This window comes from Tachypleus tridentatus, chromosome 1, assembly GCF_004210375.1.
Source record: "Tachypleus tridentatus isolate NWPU-2018 chromosome 1, ASM421037v1, whole genome shotgun sequence".
NCBI classification, from domain to species: Eukaryota; Metazoa; Arthropoda; class Merostomata; order Xiphosura; family Limulidae; genus Tachypleus; species Tachypleus tridentatus.
In genome coordinates, this window is record NC_134825.1 from 25,019,915 (window position 1) to 25,042,233 (window position 22,319).

The following is a 22,319-nucleotide window of genomic DNA, read 5'->3' on the forward strand; positions in this document are numbered from 1 at the left end:
CATATAAATACTGTTAAAATTATGTAAGTGACATTAATTTCTTCAAGAACAATAAAAAATCATACATATATGGATGGAATTATGAGAAACGAAAGAAAACACAGGATAGTTAAATAGGCATCCTTTTTATGACAAATGTTGTAAAAAAGTGTGCTTGAGTAAGGAAACTAGAAGCTGTAATCAGTCTATAGAAACTTTATCAGCTTTTGTAAGACATATGTAATATACAAATAACAATTCTAAACATAAGATAAAAATCTGTATGCGTTCCTGAAGAATATTATAACACTTGTAAAGTACGAGTAATATAATCAAATATATAAATGAAAACAAAAGATCTGTATGTAAACCTACGTGAATGTCAAACTTTGTGAATTGTACTTAATTTTTTTATTTATAAAGTGAAACAAAAAATGGATGTTATACCTGATATGGCCATATGGCTGAAGTAAAGCCCCATTAACATTGTGAGCTTAGTGAATCGTCATAAAACCATTCCCTTTAAAACTTAGTAATGCAATCCACCTAATAGCATCATTCGCCTGTAGTAAGACTATTCAAGTTTCTAAAAACTATAAAATTATAAAATAACATGTATCATTTACAATATTTTATCAAGAACAATAGAAGTCAATTACGAACAGCATAAAGACAAAATAGTGAGAGATAAAATAATCTTTAGGGAGAAAATGGACTTGGTCCATATTGGTTATCCCATCCTAAACTAAAACTGAAAATATTAAATCCAGCTCTTGCTATTTATATATCTATCAAGTTTTCTTTTGAACTCAACCAAATTTACTATTTTCACAAGATTCAAAGACAACCCATTCCATAGGCGATCCAGTCTATTTGAAAAATAGCCCCCCCAGTGGTTCAGCGGTATGTCTGCAGACTTACAATGCTAAAAACCGGGGCTCAATACCCGTGGTAGGCAGACACAGGTAGCCCATTGAGTAGCTTTGTGCTTAATTCAAAACGACAAAACAACGAAATTTGAAAAATAAAGTTGTCTTAGTTGAAGACGTCCTATACCTTGTCTAAATCTATATTTGTGTCCTTTAGTTCTGTACTTCTCAATCTTAAGTACGAAAAGTGTGAATAAAACAGTATCATCAATTCCTCTTACAGTCTTAAACACTTCAATCAGGCCACTTTATCTTTATTTTTCCAAGAGAAAACAATTTAAGTATCTTAATCTTTCTTCCTATGTTAACCACTCCACTCCAAGTACCATTTCAATGACCCTTCTCTGAACCTTTTCCGATAATTCTGTGTGTTTCATATGGTAAGAAGCCCTAGACTGAACACAATTCTTCATGTATGATCTAACCAACGACCTATACAACTAAATCATACACATTTTTACACTTGTATTCAATATTTCTGTAAATATAATTTAAAATCCTATTTGCCTTACCACTAGCAAAACCACACTTCTTGGATGGCTTCAAGAAAAAGCAATCATTACCCCAAAATCCTTTCTTTAATAATACAGTTGAGGTTATTCTCCTAAAAATACAATTATTCACTCATGATACCTCACATACAGGGTCTTCCATTCATTATAATGAAAACCATCCGTCATTTATTTGTGGAACTCATTAAATAACCTAACTTATTTTCTAACACAGCAATATTCTCTTCACAGCCACCAACACCTAAAACCTTGATATCATCATATTTAAATAATTTATTAATTATTCCCTCATCTATGTAATTAATGTAAATCAAAAGAACAATGGTTAGAAAACTGAGCGCTGAGATACACCACTTGCAACACCGATCTAGTCTGAATAAACTCCACTTACAACAACCCTCTGCTTTCTTCAGTTAAGCCACTCTTTTATCCAATTAGTTAACTTATCCGTCACATTTACAGAGATAAGTTCTATGTGAGACTTTATCAAATGCTTACGAAAATACAGATGCACCAAATTCACACCTTTACTCTCGTCTACATATGCAGTAACATTTTGAAAACATATCAGAGATTTGTAAGGAAAAATTTTTCCTTATTGAAAATATTTTGGCTGTCTGATGAAACTGTAAACTTTATTCAATGACTTTGAAGTACTTTTTCTCAGACGTTTCAAAAATTTTTCCACAACCGTCGCAAAACTAATAAACCTATAATTCATTTAAAACTTTTTGAAGAGAGTACCGACATTACCTAATTTTCAATCTGTTGGTACTTGTCGACTATTCAAGGACTGACGAAAATTTTGGCAAGTGGTTCACATATATAATCCTTGATCTCCTTTCAAACCCGCGGAGAAATATTACCTAGCCGAGAAGTCTAAACATTCTTTAAACTCTCAAATTTTATTGTAGTAAGCTCAGAATTTATGCAACTGTCTTATTCAACTTCGTTTTCATTCATCAGTTCTTCAATATGAGGAATACTGCTTAAGTCTTCATTAATAAAAGCTGGAATTAAATAACCAAGCCATTTCATAGCCATCAGATAAAAGCCTCTTTTATCGCCCCTCAAACGTTCTATCTCCTGTATTTATTCCTGATACACTTTTTAAAAAAATTCTTAATATTATATCTTATGTTATCAGCCAAATAATTTCATACATCACTTTAGGTGTTCTAAGTTCCTGTTTTGCCAATTCATTTGATCTTCTATTATTCGAAATCTTTTATAATACGAGTTAACTCGCTCTCCAGTGGCTTAGCAGTATGTCTGCGGACTTACAAGACTAAAAACTGGGTTTCGATACCCGTGGTGGGCAGAGCACAGATAGCCCATTGTGTATATTTGTGCGTAACTGAAAACAAAAACAACCAGTTACCTTAAATTACTTATATAGGTAATATTTTTTTTATTTTATTTCTACAACCTTTGCATGTTTTTTATTTGCAGCTACCATTTTTATCTATGGAATATATTTCTCATGAATATTAAAAATGTTTGTATGTAATATATTTCTCTTGAATATTTAAAAAATGTTTGTATGGAATATATCTCTGTTGAATATTAAAAAATGTTTGTATGGAATATATCTCTGTTGAATATTAAAAATGTTTGTGTGGAATACATTTCTGTTGAATATTAAAAATGCTTGTATGGAATATATTTCTGTTGAATATTAAAAATGTTTGTATGGAATATATTTCTGTTGAATATTAAAAAAATGTTTGTATGGAATATATTTTTGTTGAATATTAAAATGTTTGTATGGAATATATTTCTATTGAATATTAAAAATGTTTGTATGGAATATATTTCTATTGAATATTAAAAAATGTTTGTATGGAATATATTTCTCTTGAATATTAAAAAAATGTTTGTATGGAATATATCGCTGTTGAACATTAAAAAATGTTTGTATGAAATATATTTCCGTTGAATATTTAAAAAAATGTTTCTATGGAATATATTTTTGTTGAATATTAAAAAAAATGTTTGTATGAAATATATCTCTGTTGAATATTATAAAAACGTTTGAATGGAATATGTTACTATCAAATATTAAAAAATGTTTGTATGGAATATGTTTTTGGTGAATATTAAAATGTTTGTATGGAATATATTCCTATTGAATATTTAAAACGTATTTGTATGGAATATATTTCTATTGAATATTAAAAATGTTTGTATGGAATATATTTCTCTTGAATATTAAAAAATGTTTGCATGGAATATATTTTTGTTATATATTTAAAAAAATGTTTCTTTAAAAAATTCACATTTGTTCGCTGTCTTCAGTTATGTCAGCTGACCAAATTACAACAGATAATTCTTGTTGCATCACTTCAACATTTATTTTTTTTTTTTAATTTGGGACCAAAATATCGTTTATCCTAATTTCCGTATGCAGAAAAACAGGAAATCCAATACAGCAATGTACCTTGGTGTTACCCCAATTTATACGTTCTCAAACCATTTTTATATTGGAAGTTACCAATAAATCTTAAATATGATTATTTCTAGTACGTCCTTTGAACAATTTTGTGGAGAAATACACCTTGAACAGTTCCTGGATAACTTTCTTCATCATGGCTTGACTCTAGCATTTCCCAGTGGACATGTTTGAAATTAAAATCACCCATAATTACGTCTTCATTAACAGCTGAAATCTGAATCTCACTGTAAAGTTTCTCAATAGTTTCATCAGGTTCATCTTGTATCTGTAACAAATTCCTGCTAAGAGATTATGCTTTTAATATCCACTAATAGATACCCAAGTAGTTTTAGTCTTTCTGCTGTTACTTGTGATAATATTTTCAACTTCAAGAGGATATAACTCACACTTTACATATAGAGACACTATTTTCCTCTCTCGACTACTCAGTTCCTTTTTAGTAACTTATAACCATGCATTTCAAATGCAAATAATTTCAAATTATTTTCTTTGGCTAACTCACTTTGTCTCTGATCTGTATTTTCTAAGTCACTTTCCTTTAATCTATAGTTTTTGTTGAATAACTACGGTTCCTTTCTCCCCCAGTAGCTCAGCGGAATGTCCGCGGACTTACAACGCCAAAAACCTTGTTTCGATACCCGTGGTGGGCTACACGATTAGTGCCCTAGGGTTCCACATGAAGCAACTCAAAAAAGGAACAAAGACACATTTCGAATGACCAACTTTTTGAATATTAAAACTCGTCTAACACACCGTTGCAATTTGAGAAAAGCCCAGTTGTAAACAGTTGCTAAACGTTCATTTCTGAGTCTTTTTAAGAATAAACAACTTCAGATCCTACATACTATCTGAAACATAAAATATCTGCTTATAAGTGCTTGAAAGAGACATCAACACCTTTTACGTTACGTGCTAGATAAATTATGTCTGATAAAAATAACATCTCAAGCTTGATTTTACTGAATAATAATTGAACTGTTCAGTTATCTATCGGGCCCCTTCCATTGGCTCAGCGGTATGTCTGCGGACTTACAACGCTAATAACCTGGTTTCGATACACGTGGTGGGCAGAGCACAGATAGCCCATTGTGTAACTTTGTGCTTAATTCATAAAACAACAACAGTTATCCATCGGTAATATTTCTTCAATGTAGGTTTCTCTAATCTAAAGAAACGATAAATAATGTAAAACACTATAATCTGAAAAGATGATAAATAATATAGATTCTTTAAGCCGAGAAATTGTTAAACAATGTAGGCTTTTCTAATCTGAAAAGTTGTTAAATAATGTATAATTTACTACAAACGTCTCTAATACACCCCGATGAAAGATCATTGGAAGAAACTTTTGATTTGTTAAGTTTTGATGTATCAAAACCCAGATCTGCACAATTGCGTTAAAATTGGGTTTGAATGACTATAGTAGCTCCTTTTGTTAGCTAAGTAATGTGTGTATAATTTGGATGAATGTTTTGGGTTGTGTGACGGATTTACTCTTATATATCTATTTCAATATCGATGTTTTCATACAGATATTTAGAACTATATATTTTTAATATATAGTGTTAAACCTGTATTGTGAAATTCTTTTTTATTTACTAAAGTTGTAGAAGATTCTCAGTGCAAGAATCAACATCTTATGTATTTACGTAAGTAATGGTGTATTATTTATACTGCTGCGTAAATCGCAATTTCGAGATACACTCTTCACGCCTATAAATGTAATCTACACGACGTTCTAAGACGTGTTAGTTTGCTACAGATGATATATTATAAACTTTAGAAGCTATAATTGTGGTTACCGCTTATTAATCAGGAACTTCAGATATTTGACCAGGAACGTTTATAGATTTCAACCATTTCAAACCGTTTAACTTCTGCAGATTCATATTTCAGCGGTGAAAAACTCAACGTGTGATTGGCGAAGAACGTAGAGCTAGTTAACTCCCTGTCGACTCGAAATTAACTCGCTCATCGTGAATCCTCAGTGAGACTCAGTGGTCTCAGCTTCAGACCAGATATAAAGCTTGATAATGTTTTTAAGTTTGCAAAACGGTTGTACGTCGATCATTATTTCTAATAACTGTTATTGTAAATTGTATTATTGTTTGTATATTAAAATATAATATTGTTATGAAAAAAACTGTGCGAATCAATCTTGTTCGTAAGTATTATAAAGTGGATACATATCGACATTTATTTATCTTCTAAATCTAAGTTACAGCTTAACCCAATTTTAGGCTGTTTGACATTCTAGAACGGAAAAGTATAAGAATTCTTTATCATAAAACCGCAAACCACTGGGTGTACCATAACGTACTAGTATTTTACGGTATTTATCGTGGTCCATTACTCTATCTGTTTTGTAAATATATCCTGTCTCCTCAGGAGACAAACCGTCCCAAACCACCATACTACCTCCTTCAAGCTTCTATGCATTGTGGTAAGTATCTTTCACGTTTCTTCTACAGGAGGTGCAACCTGGGATTTGAATATTTTTAAAATTTGAATTCATTCATCCACAATTCACTTTCACAACATCAACAGTCCAGTTTTAATACTTTTAAGCAAATTTCATTCTGTTGACAATATTCATGTATTTAAGTAAAGGTTTAAAGGTTTTTTAATCTGCTACATGATCGTATATTCCATTCTTGTTGAGTCTTCCTGATGCTGTAGAACTGGACACTTGTCTGTCATTTGGTACATGACTGTTTATCTCATGCTTGAGATCAGTGGTAGTCTTCCTTCTGTCCTGAAGGCTGCATAAAGATACTTAACATCAGTATCATTGAGTTTAGATGTTCTACCTACTCCTATCTTATTGTCAAATTTACCTGTTTCTGTCTCACAGTCTAGAGTGTGCTTGACAGTGTTAAGGAAGCATTTCAATTCTGCAGTAGTTTGTTGGAGAGTCGAACTAGTATCACGTAAAGCATTTATATGAACTCTCTGCTATACTTAGAAATAATTCTATATTGTACGTAAAATATAGATAAATAGTCTACTTATGTATAAAATTAATTTGTGGAAAGTGTCTACTTATAAGTGACTGAAAGGGACATTAATATCTTATATATTTTGAGCTGTGAAATAACAACAAAACTTAATATGCATATTGTTAAACACTGTTTACATCAAAGTTTATTTGTAGTGCGTTATAAAATTGATTTATTCTAGAATATACTAGCTCATTGCTAGCTTCTTTCTATATAGTTAAGACGGCTATATCAGATTCTAAATTTGATCACTATGTTCATTGAAGCAGAATCCTTAGTACACGTATATTGGAGTTCTAAAGAACAGTTTGTATTCTCACTCTGGTTCACTCATCAGAGACCAGTGATACATTGTCATAGTATTGAAATTTATATTATCAAATGGCATTTAAGAATTAGACCCATGGAATGAAAAGAATGAAAAATATTCTCTTGTCTGTCCTAACACTTTTGCATAGTACTGTAATTTCAGATAGATAGTTTCAAAAACTTAGTTTTCAACGTACCACAGACAGGTACTTGTGCAGCTTTCTACTTAATAATAAACAACAATCCTCTCTCGTCTCAGGAAAATTAAAGACCAGTCAACTATAAGTTTAAGGACTTTAGATGTATCTGTGTTGTAGAGGTAATTCTATAAGTTTAAGGACTTAAGATGTATCTATGTTGTTGAGGTAATTCTATAAGTTTAAGAACTTAAGATGTATCTGTGTTGTAGAGGTAATTCTATAAGTTTAAGGACTTAAGATGAATCTATGTTGTTGAGGTAATTCTATAAGTTTAAGGACTTAAGATGTATCTGTGTTGTAGAAGTAATTCTATAAGTTTAAGAACTTAAGATGTATCTATGTTGTTGAGGTAATTCTACAAGTTTAAAGACTTGAGATGTATCTGTGTTGTTGAAGTAATTCTATAAGTTTAAGGACTTAAGATGTATCTATTTTGTTGAGATAATTCTATAAGTTTAACGACTTAAGATGTATTTATGTTGTTGAGGTAATTCTATAAGTTTAAAGACTTAAAATGTATCTATGCTGTTGAGATAATTTTATGTTGAATTATAGAAGAGTGAAAGTGAACAAATTATTACTACAGACACATTCCTTCATGAAAACCATTATGATCAAACAACATATTTTAGACCATAAATACTGCAAAACTAATAATTAATTATCAAAACTAAAAGATATAAATATACCGAAGGAAACGTACAAACTGTGAATATAGATTTACAACATCTGAAAGCAAAAATGACCATTACGTATTCTTTAAAGTTGATAGCAAAGAAAACTTTTATTTGTCTTCCACGAATTATGGAATTTATGTCATCATGAGTTTTACTTAAAATAAGCAGACGGCTCGAATATGGATCAGGAAAGGAAACTTATTACAAGTAACTATTGTACAACGTTTCGACACGCTTTCATTATCATCAGGTATTGATGCACAATGAAGATGAAATAATAGGTTTTACAACAATAACTCACCGGGCAGATAACAAAGTTTGTGCAATTTCGTTATTCTAGGTACAAGCCATAAAAAAGCCCATCTGTGCATCATTTCTAGGATAAATAATATTCGGTGTGTGCCCAACGATTTATTGATGTAAAACTTAGTGTGTTGCGTTTCAATAGCACATCATTAGATACATATATTTCTGAAAAGGTTTCGTTTGGTTCTTATCAATCACAAAGTTACAAGATGGCTTATCTGTGACGTGTCTTCCGCGACTGCAAAACCCCAACTGAAAAAGAGAAAGTTAAAACTCACAACAATATAAATTTGATAACGAATACTTTTATCACACACAAAATACGATATTTTACTTACATCTTCAGCAAACACAAATTAGATTAGACCATTAATACATCAAGGTTCTCGAAAATCAAAATTAACCTCCCAAAGATGTTTACTTCATCTCGTTTGACATCATATTAACATAACATAATTTTGATAAACAAGATTAGCGCAATACACATTGCAATTATATCGTAGCTGTTGTAGACCACTCAAATAATGAAGACAGTTATGAAATCTGAGTGCTTGTTTTCTCTAAGTGTCTCAAAAGAAATATCACTTTACAGTTACAAGATCTCGACTATCAATCTGTAGGTCGCAAGTTCGAATCTCCATCTTATAATTCATGCTCGTCCTTTCTTTCATGTATGTGTGTTATAATGTGACGATCAATACAACAATTCGTTGGTAAAAGAGTAGCCCAAGAGTTGGCAGTAGCTGGTGATGACTAACTGCTTTCCCTCTAGTGTTTCGTTGCTAAACTATGGAGGGTTAGTGCAGGTAACTCTCGTGTAGCTTTACGCGAAATTTAAACCAGACCAAATATAGGTTTCATTTAATAGTTATTGTTTAGGATAAGGTAAACGAACAGAGACAACATTCTATAACGAGAACGTACTGGACAAGTTCTTGAGTCAAATTTTATAATTTTTTTTCAAGAGAAAACTTGATTAATTTTACTGATCTCATATTATTTGTTTAATAAATAATTGTTTTGTTAAGTATTCAAAATAACCAAATACTTCAAGACAATATTTTCAGTGTTTTTTTTTTCAAACTCACTTTGTGACAAATTACTTTTGGAATGTCATGGGATTAGTTACAAGTACATAAGTGATCACCAATGCCATCCTGCCATCTAGTGCTAACTTTAGTAATGATCCTAGTCGTTGTTAAATAGAGATTGTACTAAAATTACTAAAACAAAGATGTGTATGTTTTCTTATAGCAAAGCCACATTGAATCCCCATGTGTCAGATAAGTTAACTTATCTTATAAGTTATTTTATAAGTATAATATCGACGGGAATAATCTTAACAGTGTTGTGATGTAAATGTATCAGTAGGTCTCATAAGTCATCTAAACAATATGTTATTGCCAGTGCTACTGACTTACCTACCAATAAATTTTCCTTTACGTAACATTTACTTATCATCAGGTCAGTTGTCCTTATCAAAAGGGAATTTGTCAGTGGCACAAATAGCATTATTCCAACTGCTAGAGACTAAAGAGACCGTGGTTTTTGCCAAGACTACAGACAAAGTGTTTTTTACCATTTTTTTTACTTTTTCCTTGTCTTGAGACAAAGACAGAATTTAATGTATTCCTTTCTGAAAAGTCTAGTTAACTGTGCTTGTCATATTCTTTGTGTTATTGTCACTTCTTTTACAAGAGAAATATCTCTTACGGGTAGCCATTTAGAACTTGTGGTCAACTCGCAATGGAGAGTGCATGCTCAATTGAGTGATGATGCTAACACACAGATGAGCAAAAAGGTCTTCCAGAAAAGAAAAGACTTTATATGAACCACATACAATTCACAAACCCAAAGATGTTGCAGCTGTTTTAAAATTACTACAGAATGAGATCATTTTACACAGTATTAGGCAGTTCTAATGGTAGTGCAAATAGCATTTTAGGTTGTATCTGTAGAAATATTGAATACATGTCCAAAGAGGTTATAATTTCATTGTATAGGTCCACCAGTTTGGCCATATATGGAGCATTCTGTTCAATCTTTTACTCCTTATCTTAAGAAGAACATTGAATTTCGGGAAACAATTTACAAAATCATAATTGAAGTGGAAAAGTTGTCCTACCATGACAGTCTACGATTCGTGGAACTGTTTGTGGTTAAAGGCACTTTGATTGAGTTGCTCAAGATTGTTAAGAAGATGGGTAGTGTTGGTGTAGTGATAAGACTAACGGATACAAATATAAACTCACAGAAGAGCTGGAGTAATCTTCAGCTAAGACAATTTTGTTTTTGTAAGATAAAGGTTAGTTTTTGGATTGGGTTACCTTCAGATATGGTGGAAGCAGTAAATGTAAGTGAGTTTAAACAATAGTTTTCAGATTTTATTATGGCTTTGTATGTAACCTGCAATAAGCTCATGGGATGTTGATGAAAATGAGTCTTCATTTTAAAAGAAGAAATTTGATTTTTTAACTAAAAGCAAAACAACAAGGTATTGGCCATAACTAGATGACAGCATGCTAATTGACAGAGAATTTTATCAGAAGAAAGAAAAAAAGACCTATAGAAGCTTTACAAAAAAGAAAACAAGGTGCATAACATTATTGTTGGACAAATCTATAATACAAAATACTAAACAATTAAATCATTTTTTATATAAATTGAACTTAAACATTTATGTCTTGATATGTAATACTGACTGTGGACTAAGAAACTTGTGAATATTTTTGTTGATATTTTGATATGAACAAGGGAATTATAAAATTATTTGTTGCTTTATATGTCTAGTGTCCATTTGTGTGCAGTTTAAACACTAAAAATACCTACATTAGTATATTGTGGAGTTTGAATAACAGATAAAATTATGTGACCACATTCTCATAAATATGAACAGCAAATTTCATAGTTAAAATGGAAACGCTAAATTGATTTTTAACATTTAAGGAGTTTTTACAGGAGGATATCAGGATGATGGTGGTTTTGTTACATATCAGAATTATGAACACTGAATTTATTGCTTATGAATATGCATGAACTTTTAGGTTTTGTGACGAACAGACATTTGATCATTATGAATAGTCTTAAATGTAAAAATTGACAGGAGAAGTAATTTTTATAACATTTGTGAAATCTGTTAGACACTCTGATCTACACTTCCAATCTTCTATCTGTTACCAACAAGTGGAATGTTTCCTCTAATACAGTGAAATTTAGCTGTTAACTTGAGTCCTAGCAGGATTTTGTTTTATAGGTATATGACTGGTAATTAAATATATTTGTAATATTTATTTACTTTGGTTTTCATATTTTTACACTAGGTGTGATTTAACTTTCATTTGATGTGTCAAAGAAAAGTGCTTTATTGTTACCATAACATTTATTGTTTTGATTATTTTAAAGCAATGTGTGTTAAACAGACAATTAACTTAAAAATTACACGAATGTATACTTAATTACTTTTTGTTTGGTTTCCGTTCTGTAGAAGAACATAAAGACAAATACCCAAATATCAGGGGCAGGTAACTATCACATTGCATCAGCGAGTAAAATATATTTTTTGAATATATTCATTTTTACTGACCAATCATAGAACCCCCCTAGTGGAACAGCAGTATGTCTGTGGACTCATACAGCTAGAAACCGGGTTTCGATACCCGTAATGAGCAGAGAGCACAGGTTGCCCATTGTATAGCTTTGTGCTTAATTCACAGACCATAAACATTCTTAAAATTAACCAATAAATGAACTAACAACACATAGAAACTTATTTAACAGTTTTGATGTCAATAATTAACCAATCATGGCCCGGCATGACCAATTGTATTAAGGCGTCCGATTCGTAATCCGAGGATCGCGAGTTCGAATCTCTGTCGCACCAAACATGCTTGCTTTTTAAGCCGTGGGGACGTTATAGTGTGTCGGCCAGTCCCACTATTCGTTGGTAACAGAGCAGCTCAAGAGTTGGCGGTGGGTGGTGATGACAAGCAGCATTCCCTCTAGTCTTACACTGCTAAATTAGGGACGGCTAGCGCAGATAGCCCTCGAGTAGGTTTGCGCGAAAATTCAAATCAAACAAACAAACAAACAAACAAAATTAACCAATAATAGAAACCACAGTATGTTGAGAGATGGTAAATAAGTTTCCATGTGCTGTAAAATCATTTATTGTTTAAGTTTAAGAATGTTTAAGGTATGTGAAATGTTGTATATCTTCTCTTTTGACAGTGCAACATAAGGCATGTGGGCTGAGAGAAAAGTGGGTCAAGTAAGTCCCAGTACTGATAGAATTTCACTCTTTGTCAAAGTACGAATCATTTCTGTGCCTAACTTACTAGGCAAATCAAACCACAGCACGTTGAGAGATGGTTAGTTACTGACATCAAAACAGCTGTCAGAGGTTGGTAGGATTTATAAATGATAGATCTGTAGTCTCCTAGGTTATATAATTATTGGATAACATCCAATTTATTAAAGATTTCTGGATCATTTTAGGCACTGACTAAAGGTGAAATAAATTTTAAATGAACTGAAGATTGTGATCATGGATTTCAATCACTAAGTTAAAGTGTTATTTTAACCATGATAATTCATTTGAGCTGGATACTGATAATAAAATTCAAACTATATTTGTCTCTGTTCATTTCAATCACTAAATTAAAGTGTTATTTCAACCATGATAATCCATTCCAGTTGAATACTGAAAATAAAATTGAAACTATATTTGTCTCTGTTCATTTCAATCATCAAGTTAAAGTGTTGTTTCTAATGCTCTTGGTTGTGATACCTAGATTAGGTCATTGTAACTGTAAGTGATTACGAAGGTTTCTTATATACTGTTATACGGAAAGGACTTTGTGATTCTTAATTTATGAGATAATTATTTAAGAATTTCATCTGATATGACTTGTTTATATGAAGATAAGGATATTTAGTATAATTTACACCTACATGACTTTCCCATGTACAGTGAACAGTTGTCCTTTCTTCCACAAATAATATGAATTATGCAATTATAAATCTTTATTAAAATTCATTGTGTTAAGATAACACCATAATTATTACGTTGGCTGAATCTTGCATACAGTTATACATTACGTTATATACGTTATATAATGTCGAAGGAGAGAGTGAATCACAATTATCACCTTGCATACGTTGGTATGGTAACCGAAATATTGACTATCGAGATATAAGCGATGCAAATGGTAACTTAGGTTTCCTTTGTTATCGTATAGAAGCTCTGACATAGCTCATTAAATACTTAACCACATGTCTTAATAATTGAATACATTGCTATGTAGAGGATTATATATGTATTTTTAAGTATGTATTTTTACGTGTGATATGTTACTCTTATATAAATACAACAGACTACATCTCTTAGCAAACAAATATTATAATCCAGATGTTATGTTATTTGAGCTGACACATTGGCAATTAACCTTTCCTACATCATAGAAAAAGTTCGTAGACCAAAATATTGACGAGTGGTATGTCAGAGAGAAATTTGGAGGACACGAAACTATTGTCCTTTGATACGTCAGATAAACCTAAACTAATTAACCTTTACAACATTACAGAAATATTTAGTTATATTTCCAATAATGTTCTTGAGAGAATATTTTTAGTTTTATAGAAGGAAATGTTCGTCAGATGGTATACTTTACATTACATGAAAATGTCAGTCACCTTAAATATTATGAAGGAACATTTTAGGAGAAATGTTCTCATAAAAGTAACGTATTTTAAAGAATGTGAAGCCCACACCTAATGAAAGCTTGATACACCTATTGTTTCAATAAGTTTAATGCAACATTTCAAATGTTCAAAACATTTCGTGAACATAAAGTTTTGTTGATCTTTTCAGTAACATTAAGTTTTGTTACACACAAGTTACATTTAGAACACACTTTAATTTGATGAATAAATTAACAGTTTGGCAGCATGTCTATATAGATGCTTAAGATTAGACCATGTTTCCATATAAACAACATCGTGTTGAAGTGTGATTTTACTGTGACTGGATTATCGTGATTACAAGCTGAACATTAGTGCTTATACGGTGGTTGATTAGATTTTTCTTATTGGTGAAGAGTTTTGTATCTCTAGTTTTATAACCTTCGTTTTCTATTGGAAACGTGTTCTGTTGCTTCACATCTGTAGTTTTTATAACCTTCGTTCCCTCTTGGAATCGTGTTCTGTTGCTTCACATCTGCAGTTTTTATAACCTTCGTTCCCTATTGGAATCGTGTTTTGTTGCTTCACATCTGTAGTTTTTATAACCTTCGTTCCATATTGGAATCGTGTTCTGTTGCTTCACATCTGTAGTTTTTATAACCTTCGTTCCCTATTGGAATCACGTTCTCTTTGTTTGTTTGTTTGTTTTTGAATTTCGCACAAAGCTACTCATGGTCTATCTATGCTAGCTTCCCAAAATTTGCAGTGTAAGACTAGAGGGAAGGCAGCTAGACATCACTACTTACCGCCAACTCTTGGACAACTCTTTTACCAATAAATAGTGAGATTGACCGTAACTTTATAACCTCCACGGCTGGAAGGTCGAGCATGTTTGGTGCGACGGGGATGCGAACCCGCAACCCTCAGATTTGAATTTCGCACAAAGCTACTCGAGGGCTATTTGTGCTAGCCGTCCCTGATTTAGCAGTGTAAGTAAGACTAGAGGGAAAGCAGGCAGTCATCACCACCCACCGCCAACTCTTGGGCTACTCTTTTACCAACGAATTGTGGGATTGACCGTCACATTATAACGCCCCCACGGCGGAAAAAGCGAGCATGTTTGGCGCAACGGGGATGCGAACTCGCATCCTCAGATTACGAGTCGCACGCCTGGCCATGCCGGGCCCCTACATCGTGTTATTCCTTCCATCTACGAGTTATAATTAAATATGAAAGTCATTGTTGTCTTACCAATCATACTTGATGTATGAGTGCCATGATCGTTTTAAGAGTCCTGTATCTAATGTGGTATATATAATACTCATTGGACTTTCTTTTTATACTGGTATTTTCTATAGCATTATTGTTCAGTGACAGGAAACAATAAAACCTAGATTGTAGATGCTGCCATCTACATAGTAATAATTTACCCTAAAAGACAAATATTCATTATCTTATGACTTATTTTGTCTGCGATATTTAACGGTTCATTATTCAGAAAATAACGAACATTTTATACATATTTTACTTTTTCTTTCCATACAGCTACTGTTCCTATCAGGAATACTTAAATGTTCAATTTCAGTAATTTGTAATTCTTTGGTTTTGTTCCTAAATATAACTTCTGTTCCAACATAAAATCTGATATTTATGACGTACTCTTTTCAACATAACTTTAAACTATATCAAACTAAATAAGCGAAAAGAAACAGGTTCATAGAGTCAAAGGTCATTATTATCTGAAGCATTAAACAATCCTTCACGATAATATTCTGCTAAGTTACTTCTACAAATAGTACAGATAGCCCATGGTGTAGCTTTGTGATAAAGTACAAGCAAACTTCTATAAACACTCACATCTCATGAACACTACAAGTCAGTGTAGTTATCTTTCAGTAAAGCTCGATATTTTACAATAATTGAACAAAACTTACTAGTCAAAAGTATCCTTTTTTCATTTCACAGAATGTCCAGGTTTTTGGGGCCCAGCATGGCCAAGAGTGTTCAGGCGTTCTACTCGTAATCCGATGGTCGCGGGTTCAGATCCCAGTCGTACCAAACATGCTCGCCCTTCCAGACGAGGGGGCGTTATAATGTGACGGTCAATCCCACTATTCGTTGGTAAAAGAGTAAGCCAAGAGTTGGCGGTGGGTGGTGATGACTAGCTGCTTTTCCTCTAGCCTTACACTGCTAAATTAGGGACGGCTAGCGCAGATAGCCTTCGAGTAGCTTTGCGCGAAATTAAAACAAACAAACTTCATATTTTATTGCGTGACAAAAAGATTGACCACTTCAAACTGAAAATTATTCAAATAATCAAATATGAAATCAGTGTATTTAAAACATTTAGAGGGGTAAAGAAGGGGCTAATTCCACGCAGGAAAGATATAATTGGGTTAATAGGATCACTACGTTTTCTTGATGGATCAAATTGGAAAATATTCCGACAAATCCAATGATAAAACACAATGTAAAATAAATACCTGGAATAAAATCACAATACTCAATTATTTCACTACTGAACACACTGTTGATTGTTTACATATAACCACATACAACCAGTGTCACTAATACTAGAATATTTAACAACACGAGCTGTAAGAAATAATATGTATACAAACTGTTACTCAAATAAATTTCCTCATCAGTTCTTAATATAATTGATCACAATTTGGTAAGAGATTTTACAGAAAAAAACGATATAAATTATATTTTGTAATAAATTTGGCGTAGTTTTAAACTGGGTTTGTCAAATGTTCTTACGTTATAGTAATATTTAATGAAACAATGACAGGTTTCGATTGAAAGAGAAACTTTGTGTAAAAGTTTTGAAACATGATATGTCATTAATTACATTTACATTTTAATAAACATTTAACGAAGAGCACACGAGTACAAAACAATCCTTACTGGTCGATACATAAAAACCTAGTTTTGTTTTAACAGGTCGAGATCCATCACCACCAAAACTGGTTTAATTCGAAACAAGTAGGGCCCGGTATAGGAAGGTTGTTAAGGCGCTTGACTCGTAATCCGAGAGTCGTAGGTTCGAACCTCCGTCACACCTAACATGCTCGCTCATTCAGTCGTGGGGACGTTACAATGTGACGGTCAGTCCCACTGTTCGTTTGTAAAAGAGTAGCCCAAGAGTTGGCGGTGGGGTAGATAATTAGTTGCCTTCCTTCTAGTCTTACACTGCTAAATTGGAGATCACAAGCGCAGAAAACCTTTGAGTAGCTTTGCTCGATATTATAAAAACCAACCAAAGAAGTAGCTGGAATACGGAAATCAACATAAAAACTATATGAAATGAAAACAATATAACCGATAATTAGTTTACTTTTTATTTTTACCTACAGATAGAGCTAAAGTGTCATCTCTTTGAAATTCAATATTCAGTGTTAGTTTTGTTTGTTTGTTTTGTTTTTGAATGACGCACAAAGCCACTCGAGGGCTATCTGCGCTAGCCGTCCCTAAATTAGCAGTATAAGACTAGAGGGAAGGCAGATAGTCATCACTACCCACCGCCAACTCTTGGGCTATCTTTTACCAACGAATAGTGAGATTGACAGTCACATTATAACATGCCCACGCCTGAAAGGGCGAGCATGTTTGGTGCGATGGTGATGCGAACCCGCGACCCTCAGATTACGAGTCGCACGCCTTAACACGCTTGGCCTTGCTGGCCGTCTGAAGATTTGACTAATATATATTTCTTCAATGTAAGGAAAGTTAGTGTAGTCGTACGGCCTGACAGTAAAAAATAAATACAGTCTGATAACACGTTACATTGAAATATTTTGATAGAAATTGTGTATAGTCGGATTATCTGTAGTGTGGGACTATTTCTTACAATTCCACTTGGGTAAACTCATCTAAATGTCGCAGTTTTATCTTCATAGTTTGAGGTTCTTTATCAATCAATCAAATATCTGACACTTCCCATTGGCTCCTAGGTTTCTAATTTCCAGATTGTAGTTTCTGTACCTAGTGATGCCAGGAAAAATACGCAGTTTTTAAGAATTGTTAAGAATCTTAATTAGTTTAACTAATTGATCCCAATGTAAAAAATAATTTGATTTGTTCAAAAACAGAGTTAATATAACCGTCTAAGTGATATATGTTTATTAAACACATAGTTTAAAAGAGGTAAAGGAATAAATACGTTAATATTAGTCAGGTTCTGGCGAGTGTAAATTTCTAACTGATATATGTTTATTAAACACATAGTTAAAACGAGGTTAAGGAAGAAATACGTTAATATTAGTCAGGTTCTGGCGAGTGTAAGTGTAGAGTTTCTCTAATCTTTCTATGACCGAAACTATTTACCAGCTACCTTGAGAAGATGCTTATTTCATAATATCTTATTTACTCCTTAGCCTTACGAAACACTTAATTTATGGAAGCAATATTGTTAATTAATTTAATTAAGTGAGTTTTATGTTTAAATTCCATTAAATAGATAAAGACATTAAACTTTTAAACAAGACTGTAATGTCTTCTTCGTGAGAAAGTAAAATTATTAGTTAGATATATGAATTTATTTTAATTAATGGACAACAAATCACATCTTCAGTTCTCACGTGTTTCCAAATAACAAATTAAGTTTAGGTCCTGGTATTCCCAGCTTGACAAAACTGTTGAAATGTTTTCTCCTTCTTCTAATCTTTAGTAAATAAGACAGTTTTGTATCTCAGGTTCCAATGTACTTGTGAAGGTTTTTTATGTTACTAAGAAAGTGCAAACTTTGTACCCTAATAATGACAGTTTTTTATACTGATCTCTGAACTCCCTCTAGCCCCGGGAAGAGATAATGATGGTTATCTTAACAACTAATACTCAAAATTTAGGAGGAGAAACAACTTTCACATTAAAGTTAAAAAACGTTAATATGATATGAAAACTTTTAAACATTTTTGTTTTCTGAAGAATATATATGTATGTCTATTATAATAATATCTCGAGAGATGAATACATTTATTAACTCAACAGTCTAGTAGTGAGAGACCGTCGCTATATCATAGAATGTTTGTTTGAATTAAAACCATTCTTATTTTATATTATAATCTGTATCTAGTCCTTTTAGTTCAGTTTGTATAGAGTGTGATAACGTATTGTTTTACAAAAATAATTTAATTCAACACATTGGTTTTGTAATATAAGTATGTCCTCAATCCAAATATTTATGTATAATAGTTTTGCACTCAGTACACGTGCAAGGACGTGGAAATGACAAATACATTTTAATTGTTGTCGTCAGTGAAAATTAAGTATCATGTGATCAACTGTGTCGTATTGCTTTAGCACCGAAAATAATTTTGTAGTTGTACAAATATATAGGTAAGCGTGACACTGAGTTATTGAACATTTTTCTGTCTAGCAACGAATATTCTTTGTATATCATCAGTATTACACGTTGCTTTGTTATTTTATATCACACATTTAAACTAATCTCAAACTCTCCACGTGTGGTTGTTTTCATTTCATACAATACACATTAAAGTAAGTTGAAAATTTACCTTTTGAAGTTAACGTTACTTACCACCAAATGGTTGTATCTTATTTCCTTATTTTCTTTTAATTAATTTTTTCTTCTTTAGTTGGTAAAACAGTCATCTTCCCACAACTGTCTGCAGGCAGTGAAGGGTGATATAGATGTGGGATGTTGTGGGCACCCATATCTCGCTCTCCTAATTTCTATTCATATATTTAATGTTACTCTTGCATTTCTTATGTGAGACTGGCGTATGTAGGTTCAGAGAGATAGACGGTGTATCCCCACCACAATGTAGGTTTTACTTCCACAGTCACCTCCAAAACCTAGGATATATTTTATAATCCCACGTTATTACTTGTACCCTTGAATCTTTTCAATTAGTTAAGCTTTTTTTATTCATTTATTCTTGTTTCGACTTGTTTTATAAATTATAACAAACTAATATAATTAGTCAGAGGTTTAGATTTGCTGTTTTAAAGCAGTCTTTTCTTGTGATTTCGTTTACTTAACTTCATTAAAATGTAATTACATTCACTCAGATATATATATATTTATATATATTATTAATCTTCCGTACAAATTATACTGTTCTTTTAATTGTGTATTTGTTCTTATCTCTAGTAAACAAATAATTTCAAACTATAAACTTAATTATTTTGTAAGATGATATACCGTTACCTTATATTGTGAATAAAAATTAGATAGATTTATTAAGTTTCCTATGATAAAAGTACGAATCTTTCAATATTTATTTTCACTTTGTCAAAGCATTTCATTTTTTTTCAAGAGAAAACGCTTATTTACAAAAATATTTTGGAATTCCAGGTTTAACTTACTTAAACAATTTCAAGAACTTATATACGAGTGATCACGTATGTTTTATGTGTAACGAAAAATTATTTTTATGTAAAAGATTGCAACAGTTTATTATTGTTTTCTTTTATGTATTTTATCTCCACAACAACTATTTTATTTGACTTTAGCTGATTCCTCTACTTTCTTACAAATTACATTATGATCACCCCTGCGTACGGATTTACAACGCTAAAATCAGGGGTTCGATTCCCCTCAGCAGATAACCGATGTGGCTTTGCTATAAGAAAACACACAAACATCACTACTTCAGTATTGGAAGAGTTTATTTCCTTCCTAAAATATTGCACGTTGTATAAACGATACTGTCTAGTTTATGTTTAGAATTATTCCAGATATATGTTAACACAACAAATACACAGACCTTTTAGTAAGGTATTTACTTTGAGCGTATCGATTTATTTATACGCACTTTCGAGTTATCGGTTTTTAATAATCATAAAGCCGTTGGTTACCACAAACTATCATCATGTCTGATAAGGTTTAACTATTTATGATAATAGAAGAACACGCGTCTTCAAGAATCAGTTTTAATACTTCCCCTTGGTTGAATGAGCAGATTGACTGATGTGGTTTTGTTATAAGAAAACACATCCACACAATTTTAACACAAATACAAGATACCCTGTAACTCCCAGAGTTTTCAAAAGGTGAATGAACCTTTTCTTTTCTTACCCAACTATTGTTTGATGTGTGAAGTCTCGACGTTGTGTTGCTCCATAACGGGAATAAGTACCCGTCTCTTCCCTGGCTCATTCGGTGCACCTCAAAGAGGAATACAACAGCGTCAAGACCTTGTTAGAAGCCTTGAAGTATGATGAGTACGAGTGAGAGGTTATCGGATACTTCAAAATGGGGGCATTCCTGATGGGTCTTCAAGCAGGCTTTACCAAGTTTCTCTGTTATCTTTACCTTTGGGACAGCATAGAAACCGCAGCGCACTACAACAGGAAGCACTAGTTACAAAGGACACATTTCTCTGTAAGGAGGCATAATGTGAAATTTGAACCACTAGTGGACCTTCAGAAGGTGTTGTTCCCACCATTGTACATAAAACTGGGTCTTATGAAACAATTTTTCACAGCTCTTAATAAGAAGTCTGCTGCCTTCAAGTACCTTCAAGACTTCTTCTCCAAACTGTCTGAGGCAAAGTTCAAAGCTGATGTCTTCGTTGGAACACAAATAGAGAAGATACTAAAGTGCACAGAATTTCTCAAGAAGCTCAGTAAGAAGGGAAAAAGCTTGGGGTAGCTTTGTCGCAGTGATTTGGAGTTTCTTGGGCAATCACAAGGCCGAAAATTACGTGGAACTGTTTGAGGCTCTGGTAAAAACTACTGCAAAACGGGCAGCAGGATGTCCCTGAAAGTCCATATCCTTGACGCTCATCTTGATAAATTCAAGGAGAACATGGGAGCATACTCAGAGGAGCAAGGCGAGCGTTTTCAACAAGATATACTGGACTTTGAACGCCATTACCAAGGAGCGTATAACGAAATAATAAAAGTCACAAATCTCGAAAAACTACTCACTTCTAAACTTTTTGTTTAACTTCAGTACAAATACATGTAAATCTTGATTCATCTGTTGTTTTGTTTACACCCTGTGTAAATGAAAATGTGGAAATTTGTCTGTTTTTACATAGAAAATAAGTTAATTTCTAAATTTCATTATCCAAGCCACAAAAGCAACGTTTGAAAGGAATAATGGCCATTTACTGTACTTTTACAACATAAGCAATTAAAAAACAATACATACTATCCAGGAACAAAGTTTTTGTTACATAGTGTAATCAGAGAACAATCAATTTTGTGTCAGGTCTTAAACACTATGACCTTGAGAGGCCTGCGTGTACTTCTTGTTGCTATCTTGTCTAAAATGAATTTCATTGGCGGCTTTAAACATTG

At 32.5% G+C, this 22,319-nt stretch overlaps 1 long non-coding RNA gene across 1 annotated transcript; it reads right to left on the bottom strand.

The window, feature by feature from the left end:
- Positions 1 to 6,529: 6,529 nt before the first annotated feature.
- LOC143244644 (uncharacterized) lies at positions 6,530 to 22,205 on the bottom strand. Its single transcript, XR_013025268.1, has 4 exons — positions 21,091 to 22,205; positions 19,588 to 19,865; positions 8,362 to 8,618; positions 6,530 to 6,637 (listed from the first exon to the last, which is right to left on the bottom strand). It is a non-coding gene; the product is annotated as an uncharacterized LOC143244644 (long non-coding RNA).
- Between the last annotated feature and the right edge of the window lie 114 nt (positions 22,206 to 22,319).